Source organism: Ostrea edulis, chromosome 1 (genome assembly GCF_947568905.1).
Source record: "Ostrea edulis chromosome 1, xbOstEdul1.1, whole genome shotgun sequence".
Taxonomy (NCBI): domain Eukaryota; kingdom Metazoa; phylum Mollusca; class Bivalvia; order Ostreida; family Ostreidae; genus Ostrea; species Ostrea edulis.
The window spans coordinates 46,500,651-46,517,387 of record NC_079164.1 but is presented as its reverse complement, the minus strand read 5'-3'; the positions used below and the strand labels follow the sequence as shown (position 1 = coordinate 46,517,387).

Below are 16,737 nucleotides of genomic sequence, written 5' to 3'. Positions count from 1 at the left end.
AAAATCAGTCATGCATGATACAATTTAAACATTAGATGCAAATTTGAATTAAAATATAGTTTTACAATCCCGTTCGAATATCATTTTGTAATTAGCGTAGGTGAGACATTAAATGTGTTTGCACAATGTAAAGAATGTCATAATTACTGGTTTAAATTGTGCCGACAACACAACTGGAACACATTACGACAGTAACTTAATACACCAGCAAGTTTAACATACCTGTATATAAACCGATGAAATACCAAGTCCGTTAAAAAAAACCACATTGCTCCCGTATGATGGATAAAAGTGGCGAGACTATGAGAGCTGAACATGTAGACCTGTACATAGACTCGTACGCAGTAGTAAACGCTTGGTAACACTTTTCCCTCCCCTGTCTTTATAGATACAAATACACCCTCCGCTCCAATAACACAGATAAAGCATCTCGTTGAAAGTTTTGTAACTTGTCCAACTTAATGTAGTCAAAATCTTCGCTTCGAAAGCATGTTTTTCTATGATTCCGAGGACTGGAAATAAGGGGATTTCTCATTGGTTGAATATCACAATAAGCAATGGTAAAGAGACCAATCGCATATAGAAGCCGAGATGCACCTTCCAGCAAAAATACTGGCGTTGTGCCCCACGGGAGGTAAAAGGAGAGCGACCAACCGTGGGTTTCCGACGATGAGGGAGAGAGATAGAGACAGAAAGAGAGCCACTCATTGACATCATATCAGAGAGAAGGAGCACTCATGGGGCAACAAATCATCGGAGAGAGAGAGTAGCACTCAATGATAACACATCAAAGACGGAGAGAGAGACAAAGTTTTTATTTGATGATTAATTTCGTTTAGATACTCATAATTAAAATCAAACAAGTTTTTTTCTCTCATATACATGTACATTATGTAACATGTATAAAATGATTTTTTTTAAATTAGTAGTGTTAGACAGAGGGAATCACATGTCTTCTTTCAACCAATAAAAAGTATTGAAAATAAAGGATCTTTCAAAATATGTATTTCAAAGTAACTTGTTGTTCCCAGTTATTCGACGTCTGATAATCGCAAAATACCATATATCATATAGAAAACAATTAACCAGATTCCTGCATGATATCTGTTTGAAAACAATCTTCTATATGATGAATATCTAGCTATTTAATGTAGTGTGTGTTGTTAAATCAGTTTTCCACACATTCTGGTCTGATTAGGAGCGGATGTTTGCCATGTTCGTCAATTATTTGTCCCGTCCATTCTAGTAGAGAGTTAATCAAGAGTCATCCGTGAACCCGTAATTTTATTAGACAAGCGGACTTGAACGGGAACTTTAATTTCCAGAACTCTCTTTCTCTCTCTCTCTCTCTCTCTCTCTCTCTCTCTCTCTCTCTCTCTCTCTCTCTCTCTCTCTCTCTCTCATGAAATAGCTCATTTTTACGATTAAAATGCATTTAAAAAAACAAAATCATGAGACACCATGACGAAATATTGTTACATTGATTGGCAAAGGATGACAATGATTAAACTGCGAGTTAAATAAACGTACACATGTATACACATCTCCAACAAAGTCTTTAGAGAATTCTATTGTTTCTAATAGATAATTCCTAAAGAAAAATTTTGTATGCGATTTTTTTCACAGTATTTTATCAATTTTCTTCACATTTTAAGTACATATTAAAAGCTCACCTTGAATATTTGAATAAAATGGGAATAATTTAAAATTCCTGAAATTCAAACTTCAGTCTTTTTTGACAAAACCGAAATGCTCTTTCTCATCTTCAAAGTTGGTGTCAGAAACATCGTTTATATAAATATAGATAGATAATAATTACCTTTCCCGATGATCGGTAAAAGTATAGATAAAAAGATTTTTAAAAAAGAAACACAAAGACGTTTAGCAAAGCTTTAGCACTTTCAATTCAAATCTTCAGAAGCTTTAGATGTTTAAGTAATACATGAGGGTATGAACTACCACGCCCTATACTTTCCATGATGCGCTAACGCAATGGCGCTTCATGAAAAATATACACATGTATGTATATATAATTATAGAAAATGTTATTATGCGCAATTATTTGCATTATATATTATTATATCAACGTTTAAAGTGGCATATAGGCCCGACGGGCCGGGTGTTTATTGATTTGTATATTGTGATGAAATTGGATGTATGAATATATGTACACATGCCACTATAATAAATAAAATTACTTACTTACTTACTTATACCGGCGTGATGCGGTGTAGTTCATACCCCCATGTATTTTCAAAAATGAAGTTTATTTCTTATATTTACAATCTATTTTCATATGTGTCAACATTTTAGCCGTTAGAATAGACGGACTATATTTATCAACATTTATGCGAGCATAGTTCACAGCTGCAGCGCGTACATGGAGAAATGGCCATCACTACAGTTTGTAAAGATATCAAAGGCAGAAACATAAGAAATGTAAATACATATAAATATCCTTTTTTCGAAAAAAAAAATCAACATCTATTTAAATGAGCGGTCGATGCGGATCCAGAGGTGCTTACTTAAACAAATGAATAATTTATATTTGTTTTGAGTGCCATGTTCAATATTTATGTGGTATATGACCCATTCAGTGACAAACTTGGCGAAGTTTTTATTTACAACGCCATCTTTTGTAGTCCTGTTTATTATTCCATTAGATAATATTTGAAAAAAGATTTAAAGTTGATGCATTTTGACTTGCAGAATTGCCTGGTGATTTTTTGACTGGATGGTCGATGAATAAGGATGATACACAAACGACTAAAAGACAACACATCTCAACTGCCTGTAATATGAGAATAACATTTTTGCAAACTTAAAACCTTTATTATGTTTGAAAATTGGAATTAAAAACCTTTATCATATTTGAAAATTAGAATTTAAAAAAAAAAACCTTTACTATCTTTGAAAATGGATCAACAATTAAAAAAAGGGTTATCGAGTACAAATACATTTCACATCCGTAAATATCGACGTGCTCATTGAATTCCTAAATGCGAAACAATAGTTGGATTGAACAGAAATTGATTTTAAAACGCAAAATAATACACACCACAAACACTATATGTTTAAATAATTGATGATACTGAGAGATAATCAAACTATCAAATGTCTTTTTCACTAATATTGACCCATCCTGTTATTTAAACCACCTTATGTGTAAAGTCTCAGAATTGCAAACAGAATATGACACTTCAGAGAACTTTTTATGGCGGAACAATATTTTAAAAGCTTTAATTTTGGTTAAAATGTTAATACATTTTTAAACATCTTTGGGGGGAATAGAATGCCCAAAAAATGTCGCCATCACGTTTTTCCTGGAAATCTGAAATGTTGAAACATACATAGAAATGGGTTTTTTTTTTTCATAGTCATTTTAATTTGTATCAGTATCTAAATTAGATTTTGCTATCGTTATCCAGTATTAGTTTCTTTGTCAATGGGACAATATTGTGTAGCCGCATTTCTCTTCTTCTTTTTTTTATTTCAGGATCTACACTTTTTTTTAATATTATCAAAATCAATAAAACGATGAATGGGGATTTTTTTTGTTTTCTTTCTCCCAAAATATAGTCGCCGAAAAAAGTGATTGCGCATTGTGGAATATGTTTGATGATTGCGCATGGTGGAATATTTGTGATAACGCTATAACAAAGCTTATTAATCCTTAATAGAAGGCAGATAATGTACATTATGCTTATGTTCAATAAGATTTAAGACGACGCACTAGCTGATGTGTAAATTAGATGTGAATGACTATTGGCATTCACGGTATTAGACTTAATGTAGATGACGGGATTAATCTTTTGCTGCCACGTTATTTAATTAGGAATGGTCAATTTAACGCATTATCAGTGTCTGACGTAAAGTGTCTTGAGAAGAAGTTACAATTTCCTCTTCAGATGATTGCCAACACGAGTCGTTGTCTATTGCTAATAATAGTCGTTATTATTATTGTCTCCAACCGATTAAACTATCATATAGAAGATTATCTGGAATCCCATGATATTTACTTTCATAAAATGTTTGCAATTTATGTTACGATATATTTTCTTCTTAAAAACGACTATTGCAGAGTTCACCCAAATTACGTTTTTCTAAAAATCAAAATAAAATGTAATGATAAAAGTTGTCATCTTTGACTTTTAATTCCCATTATAAACAGTGATCACCACTGTTAAGAAATAAGCCACGAATTTAGATAAATACAGAAAGGTGTGATATTGCATACCAAGTTACTAAATCTTGACTGGTTTGACAATACCTGTGAAACTCCAGCCTAGCAGGTGGTACTTACCGGTCACTTAGAAAACTCCATCCTCGTTTTGACAATGCGGTGAGAGTTCTGATGCGAAGTGAACAAGTGAGCAACCGCTTGCACAATCAATAAATATACTTCAATGCATAATGGATGCAGTTAATCTGTAAAGACCGGAGATCTCTAAGACTCAGACGGACAAAGGTCCCAAGCCCACCGTTGGTTTGACGTGAATGGTAGTTTTAAAGAGCCGTAGTCTTGGAGCGTGGTATCGGCTCACGGTCTCCGATGGGAAATGCGTTTTAACTCTCGCTGAATACAAATAGAAGTCCTTCTTTGTGGACTTTATTAGCCGGCGAGTCCGGGGAAGTCAATGTCTCGCTTCCGAGAACAGTAATCAACTTTCATGAAACATGCATGTGCTCACTGTTTTGTATCATTTTATCGGCATCCGGTTGTTAACATCGTCAATATTCCCCGGATGTTTATTTCGTGCGTGATGATGAGATACGTTTATGAAATAATGCACACCTTATGAATTTCAATATTGAATGTGATGATTTCAGTGCCGTTATGGGTGGGAGAAATCATTAGGAGGAATCTTTGATCTATCTCGGATACATGATGTTCATACTGTTTGAAACTGTTGTCGGCATAGAATTTTATTAGCCTTCGATTCTAATTTGAAATAAATATTTAAAATTTATCGATACTGTAAAGGCGTTTTCAGGCTATGGAAGATGTTTCTAAATAAACTAAAACCATCAGCCGTATATTAAAGTTCAAAGACACTTTTAATATTGAATATCGTAGACTAATTACGCTGTCCACCATAAAGACTGGTAGACAATTGCAAGCAACATAACCATATAGCAACTGAATAATTAAAGAGGGACAAATGATTCACGAGAGGTGCAACGGATTCGCTTAATGAGTCGAAACAGGTCGTCTCTGTTTCATAAAATGGTTTTAATGATAAGTGATTTACGTTAGTTTGAATTTAGTCAAAAACTGTAGTTTTAGTAAAAGTAATCTGAATTTTTTTTTTTAGAAAACCACTGCATGCACTGCTGGAATCGAACCCGTGATCTACGAAGCAGCAGTCGACACATTAACTGCCTGAGTTAACCAGCTAGGCAATCAAATTTAAAAGGAATATACAAATATTGCTGAAATTTATATTTTCATTCATGTTTTGAGAGGAAGTCAGCCATTATGAATGTAGACTACCTCCTTACTATGAAAATCATTAAGGGAGCATCTTCAATATAGAAACACAACTAGAATGTTTAAGAAAACTTGCAGAGAGAGGGCTAACATAGGTTCATCCTACTGCCCAATCCCATACAGTGTTGAATAAAATATCGTTTAAATCAAAATTTGCAACATGAAACTATTTTACAAGCTTAAGATCGTCATATTCCGTATCAAGAGATGGAACGTTAACACTACAAAAATACAAATAGTGAAATTAGCAGTCAGTAAATAAATTTATGACGTCATATACATGGTTAATATTAAGGAAGAATTGCAAATTTTGATATAACAGCACGCTTCTTAAAGTTTTTACATCAACGAAACATTACTCAAAGTCTATTCTTTATTAGCACATGTATGTATAGATGTAATATAGACAATAAAGAAGGGGTTTAGCAAGTGGATACATGTAAATACACAAAGTATGGAAATTTTTGAAACGAATAGCACACAAATGAGGGTAGCAGACGACAGGAGACACTAAAGCTTATATAATGAGACAATAATGAGGGAATGTCTGAAGAAATCAGCTGGGGTTTATCATACCAGCCAAAAAAATAGCAAACCAAGTACTGGGTTTGTCGAGTATCTGTCACCGTGTGATTTTTTTTTTTTTTTTTTTTTTTGCAAGACTTCTTTGGCGAATTCAAAGGAATGAAAATTCATAAATACTCGCATAAAACATTACATTCTGAGTAAAATGGAAACCCTGATAAGCCCCTCTCCACTTATATGGATGTCCTAATGATAAAATAAAACACATTCCCCAGAACACAAATTTGTGTCCAATTTATGAACTGAATGTACATGTACATGTATATACATCGACTAATTGTTTAATGCTACCACCCATAACCTGATCAATGCCATGTTCACACGGATGCGCATTGAATTGAATGCGAAGAAAAGTAGTGTGCATGAAATTATCCGAATTAATCAGCGTTTACACGGCGACAATGCGAATTCAACTAATGTGCATCAAAACCTCCATGTGAACGCGGTTCAGATATAAAGGGGCATGGACAGAATTTGAGCTGAAATTTTTTCAAATTTTATTTTTCCATTTTTATTGTTTACGATGCTTAACTAAAGTATTTTTAATGGTCAACTAATATTTGGATTTCAGTTTTTGAGTTACAAGTGAGATACAGCTCTCACAATTCTTTGCAATGTAAACAAGGCTCGTGCCATGTTTTTGTTTACATATAAATTGCTTGATAGAAAATAGCATGTTTAAAATAAAATGAGATGTGCTAAACACTAGAAACTATTTAATTGTGTTCAGAATTAACTTGTAAATTTGAAAAATCTGCTTTACACGAACGTTTACAAGTATATTTAACCTACATGTATATAAACAAAAAACGTCGCACGAGCCTTGTTTACATGACAAAGAATTGTGAGCTATGTTTCCACCATGTACTTCAACAACTGACATTCGCTGACCATTAGAAATGTCTTAGTTAAGCATTCTAGACAATAAAAATGGGAAAATGAACTTTGAAAATTTTCAGCTCAAATCGTGTCCATGCCCCTTCACAACGCATTAAGAACTTACGATTACTAGTAATGCGAATTAAATTCTTGGTGTGAACAAGGGCATATAATTTATAAGCACATTGATTTATTTAAGGAGGAATGCTACACCAGAGAAATTTGATATGGATGAAAAGTGGAGGATATGTACAATAATATTTTGAAATTGAAAACTTTCAAATTTACTTTATTTAGTCAAAAAATGCAGTTTTAGTTGAAAGCAATCAGAGAAAAATTTAAAACCCCTGCTGGAATCGAACACGCGATCTACAGTTCAGCAGTCGATGTGCTTTTTCTTTCTTTCTCTTTTTATACAGCAGTCGACGTGCTAACCCACTCAGCTACTCAGCTAGGCAAGAATTTTGTAAATGAATAGATAAATATTGCTGATATCTATATTTTCCACTATATTTTAAAAGGAAGTCAGCCATTATGACGATGTAGAGTACCTCCTTAAAGAGACACTACACTACTACTACTGTAACAGCTCAATTTCCACATTTTAATCATGTGGTGTGTTTTTTCCCAAAGTATGTATTGATAAAATGATAAAAATCACATCTATACTACATGTAACAATTTTGAACAATTTGAATGTATCTATTTGCTCTCAACTGCGCTTTAAAGATCACCCGGAATTCAGAGGTTTCTTAGTGCTGATTCGGACTTTTAAATGCATATTTACATCACGTGATGAATGACAGCAAAGGTGTTGTGTAGAATATTAAAATACCCCTAAGGGGTTCACACTCGCCTTTCAAGTGTGAAATTATTCCCTGCTTGTTAGTAATTATAAATCATTATTTTAACAGAAACTCTTCGATGTTGCCATTAACCAATATTTATAAACTAAATGATGTGTTCAGATAAAAATAGCACTCACTTTTAAAGCAATGTATTCGCTAATCTCATATTTAAATCCTGGATCCGCCAGTGAGTCATACGTGTGTTTCTCCTAGCTCTTGGTTTTCCAACAGTCATACTGATACCAACCTGAAATCTAGTGTACGTATGAGTTTGATCTCATTCTATTTTTACCTCTTTTCTCGTAAAATCTGTCAAAATTCGGGGTCTATCCACTACACTTTCCCTCACTGGACGACATGTTGCATTGTTTACCGTCTATGCGCATGCGTCTGAAGACTGAAAGGAGGACGCTCAATGTTTTTAGCTCACCTGAACCGAAGGTTCAAGTGAGCTATTCTGATCACATTTTGTCCGGCGTCCGTCTGTCTGTCTGTCCGTCTGTCTGTAAACTTTTCACATTTTCGACTTCTTCTCCAGAACCACTGGGCCAATTTCAACCTAACTTGGCCAAAAGCATCCTTGGGTGAAGGGCTTTCAAGTTTGTTCAAATGAAGGGCCATGTCCCTTTCAAAGGGGAGATAATCACAAAAATGCAAAAATAGGGTGGGGTCATTTAAAAATCTTCTTCTCAAGAACCACTGGGCCAGAAGAGCTAAAATTTACCTGAAAGCTTCCTGACATATTGCAGATTCAAGTTTGTTCAAACCATGGCCCCCGGGGATAAGATGGGGCCCCAAGGGGGATTCAAAGTTTTACACACAAATATATAGGGAAAAACTTTAAAAATCTTCTTCTCAAGAACCACTAAGCCAGAAAAGCTGAGATTTACATGAAAGCTTCCTGACATAATGCAGATTCAAGTTTGTTCAAATCATGGGCCGCGGGGGTTGGATGGGGCCACAATAGGGGATCAAAGTTTTACATACAAATATATAGGAAAAATCTTTAAAAATCTTCTTCTCAAGAACCACTGAGTCAGAAAAGCTGATTTTTACATGAAAACTTCCTGACATAGTGCAGATTCAAGTTTGTTCAAATCATGGCCCCTGGGGATAGGATGGGGCCCCAAGGGGGGATCAAAGTTTTGCACACAAATATATAGGGAAAAACTTTTAAAATCTTCTTCTCAAGAACCACTAAGCCAGAAAAGCTGAGATTTACATGAAAGCTTCCTGACATAATGCAGATTCAAGTTTGTTCAAATCATGGGCCCCTGGGGTTGGATGGGGCCACAATAGGGGATCAAAGTTTTACATACAAATATATAGGAAAAATCTTTAAAAATCTTCTCAAGAACCACTAAGCCAGAAAAGCTGATTTTTACATGAAAACTTTCTGACATAGTGCAGATTCAAGTTTGTTCAAATCATGGCCCCCGGGGATAAGATGGGGCCCCAAGGGGGGGGGATCAAAGTTTTACACACAAATATATAGGAAAAAACTTTTAAAATCTTCTTCTCAAGAACCACTAAGCCAGAAAAGCTGATTTTTACATGAAAACCTTCTGACATAGTGCAGATTCAAGTTTGTTCAAATCATGGCCCCCGGGGATAAGATGGGGCCCCAAGGGGGGGGATCAAAGTTTTACACACAAATATATAGGGAAAAACTTTAAAAATCTTCTTCTCAAGAACCACTAAGCCAGAAAAGCTGAGATTTACATGAAAGCTTCCTGACATAATGCAGATTCAAGTTTGTTCAAATCATGGGCTCCGGGGGTTGGATGGGGCCACAATAGGGGATCAAAGTTTTACATACAAATATATAGGAAAAATCTTCTTCTCAAGAACCACTGAGCCAGAAAAGCTGATTTTTACATGAAAACTTTCTGACATAGTGCAGATTCAAGTTTCTTCAAATCATGGGCTCCGGGGGTAGGATGGGGCCACAAGGGGGATCAAAGTTTTACATACAAATATATAGTTAAAATCTTTTTCTCAATAACCACTGAGTCAGAAAAGCTGATATTTACAAGAAAACTTTCTGACATAGTGCAGATTCAAGTTTGTTCAAATCATGGTCCCGGGGGGTAGGATGGGGCCACAAGTGGGGGGGGGGGTCAAAGTTTTACATACAAATATAGAAAAAAGCTTTAAAAGAACCATTGGGCCAAAGAAGTTGACATTTACATGAAAGCTTTCTGACATAGTGTAGATTCAAGTTTGCAAAGGTTAGTTTGGGCCATAATAGGGACCAAGGTTTTACATGCAAATATATATGGAAAGTCTTCAGATATGGGCCAAGGTGACTCAGGTGAGCGATGTGACCCATGGGCCTCTTGTTTGTATAGATCATCAAAAAGTATTATTTTGGCGTTAAAACGAGAATTTTAAACTTTAGATAAGTGTTATTTTCGTAAAGTTCATACATTAAACTATGCAACGAAATTTGAGAAAGCTCTAGAAAATTGTCATTTCATGATTTTTGCGCAAAATGAGCTGCAGTGTCTCTTTAGTGTCAAACATTATGATCTCTAGCGTGTTCACAAATAAATAAGCATCTGCTTATTTTTTAACACTATCACACCTAGCCTGCTAACAATAATATACATGTACATATACATGTATTTGTAAGTATTTTCATTTTGTGGACACAATGCTTTCTATACATTCATGATAGCAATGCTTGTACATATAGGTCACATGGGAACAGGACCGATTGTTCATTTTCTGTCCTTTGACCGATTGGAGCTGGGTATGCTACATGTATATAAATAAGTATCAATTTGGTGTAAATTAGTGGTTAGATAGGGAATATTAGCTTGCTATGGTGGGTAATGATAGAGAATCTTAGTTTGCTAGAGAGGGTAATGATTGGGAATCTTAGTTTGTTAAGAGTGAGTAATGATTGGGAATCTTGACTTGTTAAAGAGGGTAATGATTGGGAATCTTAGCTTGTTAGAGAGGGTAATGATTGGGAATCTGAGCTTGTTAAGAGTGGGTAATGATTGGGAATCTTGACTTGATAGAGAGGGTAATGATTGGGAATCTTGGCTTGCTAGAGAGGGTAATGATAGGTAATCTTAGCTTGTTAGAGAGGGTAATGATTGGGAATCTGAGCTTGTTAAGAGTGAGTAATGATTGGGAATCTTGACTTGTTAGAGTGGGTAATGATAGGGAATCTGGGCTTCTTAGAGAGGGTGATGATTGGGAATCTTGATTTGTTAGAGAGGGTACTGATAGGGAATCTTAGCTTGCTAGAGTGGGTAATGATAGGGAATCTTAGCTTGCTAGAGTGGGTAATGATTGTGAATCTTAGATTGTTAGAGAGGGTACTGATAGGGAATCTTAGCTTGCTAGAGTGGGTAATGATAGGGAATATTAGCTTGTTAAGAGTGGGTACTGATAGGGAATCTTGACTTGTTAGAGAGGGTAATGATAGGGAATCTTGGCTTGTTACAGTGGGTAATGATTGGGAATATTAGCTTGTTAAGAGTGAGTAATGATTGGGAATCTTGACTTGTTAGAGAGGGTAATGATTGGGAATTTTAGCTTGCTAGAGTGGGTAATGATTGGGAATCTGAGCTTGTTAGAGAGGGTAATGATAGAGAATCTTAGCTTGTTAGAGTGGGTAATGATTGGGATTCTTAGCTTGTTAGAGAGGGTACTGATAGGGAATCTTGACTTTTTAGAGTGGGTAATGATTGGGAATCTTAACTTATTAAGAGTTAGTAATGATTGGGAATCTTGACTTGTTAGGGAGGGTAATGATTGGGAATTTTAGCTTGCTAGAGTGGGTAATGATTGGGAATCTGAGCTTGTTAGAGAGGGTAATGATTGGGAATCTTAGCTTGTTAGAGTGGGTAATGATTGGGAATTTGAGCTTGTTAGAGAGGGTACTGATAGGGAATCTTAGCTTGCTAGAGTGGGTAATGATTTGGAATCTGAGCTTGTTAGAGAGGGTACTGATAGGAAATCTTGACTTTTTAGAGTGGGTAATGATTGGGAATCTTAGTTTGTTAAGAGTGAGTAATGAATGGGAATCTTAGCTTGCTAGAGTGGGTAATGATAGGGAATCTTAGCTTGCTAGAGTGGGTAATGATAGGGAATCTTAGCTTGCTAGAGTGGGTAATGATAGGGAATCTGGGCTTCTTAGAGAGGGTAATGATTGGGAATCTTGATTTGTTAGAGAGGGTACTGATAGGGAATCTTAGCTTGCTAGAGTGGGTAATGATAGGGATTCTTAGCTTGCTAGAGTGGGTAATGATTGTGAATCTTAGATTGTTAGAGAGGGTACTGATAGGGAATCCTAGCTTGCTAGAGTGGGTAATGATAGGGAATATTAGCTTGTTAAGAGTGGGTAATGATTGGGAATCTTGACTTGTTAGAGAGGGTAATGAATGGGAATCTTAGCTTGTTAGAGTGGGTAATGATAGGAAATCTTAGCTTGCTAGAGTGGGTAATGATAGGGAATCTTAGCTTGCTAGAGTGGGTAATGATAGGGAATCTGGGCTTCTTAGAGAGGGTGATGATTGGGAATCTTGATTTGTTAGAGAGGGTACTGATAGGGAATCTTAGCTTGCTAGAGTGGGTAATGATAGGGAATCTTAGCTTGCTAGAGTGGGTAATGATTGTGAATCTTAGATTGTTAGAGAGGGTACTGATAGGGAATCTTAGCTTGCTAGAGTGGGTAATGATAGGGAATATTAGCTTGTTAAGAGTGGGTACTGATAGGGAATCTTGACTTGTTAGAGAGGGTAATGATAGGGAATCTTGGCTTGTTACAGTGGGTAATGATAGGGAATCTTAGCTTGTTAGAGAGGGTAATGATAGAGAATCTTAGCTTGTTAGAGTGGGTAATGATTGGGATTCTTAGCTTGTTAGAGAGGGTACTGATAGGGAATCTTACCTTTTTAGAGTGGGTAATGATTGGGAATTTTGACTTGTTACATTGGATAATGATAGGGAATTTTATCTTGTTAGGGAGGGTGATGATTGGGATTCTTAGTTTGTTAGAGTGGGTAATGATAGGGAATCGTAGCTTGTTAGAGTGGGTAATGATAAGGAATCTTAGCTTGCTAGAGTGGGTAATGATAGGGAATCTGAGCTTGTTAGAGTGGGTAATGATTGGGAATCTGAGCTTGTTAGAGAGGGTAATGATAGATAATCTTAGCTTGTTAGAGTGGGTAATGATTGGGAATCTTAGCTTGCTAGAGTGGGTAATGAGTGGGAATCTTGACTTGTTAGTGTGGGTACTGATAGGGAATCTTAGCTTGCTAGAGTGGGTAATGATAGGGAATCTGAGCTTGTTAGAGAGGGTAATGATAGATAATCTTAGCTTGTTTGGGAGGGTAATGAGTGGGAATTTTGACTTGTTACAGTGGGTAATGATAGGGAATTTTAGCTGGTTAGGGAGGGTAATAATTGGGAATCTTAGCTTGTTTGAGAGGGTAATGAGTGGGAATATTGACTTGTTACAGTGGGTAATGATAGGGAATTTTAGCTGGTTAGGGAGGGTAATAATTGGGAATCTTAGCTTGTTAGAGAGGATAATAATTGGGAATCTTAGCTTGCTAGAGTGGGTAATGATTGGGAATCTTAGTTTGTTAAAGAGGGTAATAATATTAAATCTTAGCTTGTTACAGTGGGTAATGATAGGGAATCTGAGCTTGTTAGAGAGGGTAATGATAGAGAATCTGAGCTTGTTAGAGTGTGTCCAACTGCTGTTGGGGATGTTTATACTTCTCCATTCTTCTACTTTTACTAAATCTGAATTTTAAAAGAATTTCCCCTACAAAACAAGCAGAGATGTCCTCGTTTTATTTGGTTATATCAAAAGGACACACCGGGCATGAATTTTAGATCTTCATAATATCGATTAGTATATCAAGCATCTTTCATTTCATTTCCCAAATACTTTAATTTCAGCTGTAACACGCAATTTGATTGACTAATGAACATTCATCAAAGTAGATTAATTTCTAATATTTGACCAATCTACACTGTATGACCTCATTTACAATATTTCGTGCGTTTCTATGAACCGCTTCGCATTTCATAAAAAGGAAAAACACCTTAACTAGGTCATATAATTGATCAAATATAGCTTCATTCCTTATACATGTATACATATTCATCCATTTCGGGTGTGGAATGGGTGTTCTTCGGAAAGTCTTATGTCTCTACATTCCCACACTCATATTATACACGGGGATGTTAAGGAGGCTGTAGTATGTATTATAAATCAACCTTAAACTGGTCGACATTCAGGTCAACATCCGGTCCCCTCTACTTCCGAATTAAATCTTAAATATAGTAGAAAGTCTGTAAGATTATGTTTGCGCCTAACATTTCTGAAATATCTGGAGTACATTTCTTGTTGGTATGCAAGACAATGATTTATAAAGAAAGGCAATTTCAGTTAAATAACAAAGTCTTTGGTTGAATAAATAAACCTTTAATTAACTTGAATATGATACGCCAAGCAAGGAGAATTAAGTTAATGGATCGAATTAGTTTGCACATAACAAGATCCTATCTAAACCAATTTCATCCCAAGTTTATATTCCAATACCTCCCATTCATCTTAATAATTAGATATTTAGTTTTTAGGTCGGAAAATAAATACTCTGGTACACGATCGACACTAATGAAGAGAGATATCAGCGAGGCTGTATTACGTAATTGAATAAGGGACCTTAGGGGTAGTGCTTTCTGTTACATTTTATCAATTCCGTGTCAAGATGTCCCTCTTGGGAAATGTAACATCTCCGATTTGAAGCGCTTTCCCTTCTCTTCTTTTCAACCAGTCTTCAAACTCATCTAACTTGTCGCTGAAACGTTGTAAGTATTTTGGTTTTACAATTACAATCCCAGTACTCTGGTATTGGTCTGTGTTATATATATTACATTACAGACTTGGGGGACAGTCCTACGCTGGCGTATGTCATCTTGTAGCAGATCCACATTAACTAACACGGATTTCTATCCCAGCTGGCAGAATGATGAATTATTCACAGAAGAAAAACCAACAACAGATTAACTGTGCTGATGAAGCCATACTGGGTATTCTTTACTACTAATATTGCCAAACAATGCGAATTAAAATTCATGGTTGCTTATCTCTTCAATTCCGGAACGGATTTTTACCAGATTCAAGGGTGGTCTTCAGAGACAAGTTCTCACACCAAATGACTCATATCTAGCATTGTCTGATCTGCGATTCTTCTTGACATTTCAAAAAACTCTATGTAATATTCCTATAGTCACGAACTGATTTGTTCATCCGATCAGTCATTCTAATTTTGTAGTGACGTAAGGGAAATCCATGAACACGTGCTTTGAATTCATGTTTTCTAAGGTCATATGATACATGTTAAACTATATTCTAATTGGCAGTCTGTCGAAGGAGGAAACATTGTAAATAGTTTTAACCCTCAAATCATTTTTTCATCTACATGTAGCAATCGCTACCCCTTCATAATTAAGGGATATGATATCTTCAACACGTTGAAGGCGATCATTCATTAAATAGAAATAGAAATATATATGGGGAAAATATCATAACCTTTATTGATATCAAAGAAATGGTAAAGGATAACATCCATTTCTTACTATTAATTCAAATAAAATGACAAAATTGCAAGTATTAATGATGTTAAAGTAGAATTCGATTCATCAAACGCCGATGACAAGGTAAATAAAGATATTCATATAAACCTGGACGTTGCGCCGGGAAACAGTAAACCTCATTAATCATAAAAGGATTCAACATACATAATGAATGCATGCGATATATATGAGCATTCAGCATTGATATTGATTGCACCGTTTTAAAAAAAATATAGCTGTTTCATGCCACTATGGCGGTCCATATGGATATTGATAGCGTTGTAATTACAATTATGGAAGCAACATCCCGAGGCTCGTACAAAAACAGAGGATAGGTCAGCAATTGATTCTATTCATCTTTAATTGCTTTTGCAATATTTACAACTAAGAATCCAAAGGAATACTTCAATAAGCCGTTGTCGATTATGTTGCAGGATTATGTTCTTGCGTCATTAGGAATATAGTGTCTTAACATCTTAGGACAATGTCGATAACCATCGTATGAAACCTAGAAAATCGGTCAAATTCAGAATTTTGAATAATGATGTTACGAAGCAATTACAACAGAACAAAACAGGCAGCTTAAAATGGTAATGGAACCTAAATCAGATAGTGCACTGCAAAGCTTTACTTTATAGGAGGAAAAATTGCTGAAATTAAAGCAAGAGCAGGTGCCCGTCTGGCGCCTTGGGAGTCTGTTTGTTATCTATTATTATAACCGTACAGCTTTAAGCAAAACTTTATTCTGACATAGACAAAAAGTCTCACAACGTCAAGCATCATTCATGCAATTAGTATAAACGAATTTTCCATGATCAAATTTTACGTTTTCATTCTAGTTTGAAGCATAACTGACAATCTCAGAAAACATTTTGGACCTTTTTTTTTTTGCTCACATCTGAATTCAATATCGGCAGGGCTACATGTAATGTACTTCCATAGTGAGATTGATTAACAGGATAAGGTCTATGGCAGTTATAATACGGCAACAACTCTCTACATCTCCTCGCTACAGACAGTCTACGGTAGATTCAACGTATCGTTTGCTTTGAGGTCTTAACCAATCAGAGACATCGATTGTAGAGCTCTTACATCCGTCCTAAGTCGTCGTCCAGCATAATCATATCATTGAAATACCAAAGGACCCACGATCTGGCAGTGCTACAATGACCCCAGTCAGTCCCCTATCAATAACATCACACATCGCGCGCCCAGATCGCACCAATTCCTAGGTCTCTGTATTCATAGCATCAAGACCATTCTTCATTAAGGCTTCACAGATCAAATCCAACCAATCAATTACGAAAACTGTGGACACCTCAT

At 35.8% G+C, this 16,737-nt stretch overlaps 1 protein-coding gene across 4 annotated transcripts in view; it reads right to left on the bottom strand.

Moving 5' to 3' along the window:
* The window catches only part of LOC125653456 (probable cationic amino acid transporter), a 30,052-nt gene extending 21,871 nt beyond the window's left edge, over positions 1–8,181 (bottom strand). For 2 of the 4 annotated variants that reach the window (XM_056150584.1, XM_048882937.2), the window contains exon 1: positions 4,304–4,970. The gene's annotated coding sequence lies outside the window, so the exon portion shown is untranslated. Of the gene's footprint in view, positions 1–4,303; positions 4,971–7,940 lie in introns of those variants that run through there. The other 2 variants (XM_048882945.2, XM_048882954.2) reach the window with 2 other exon arrangements.
* Between the last annotated feature and the right edge of the window lie 8,556 nt (positions 8,182–16,737).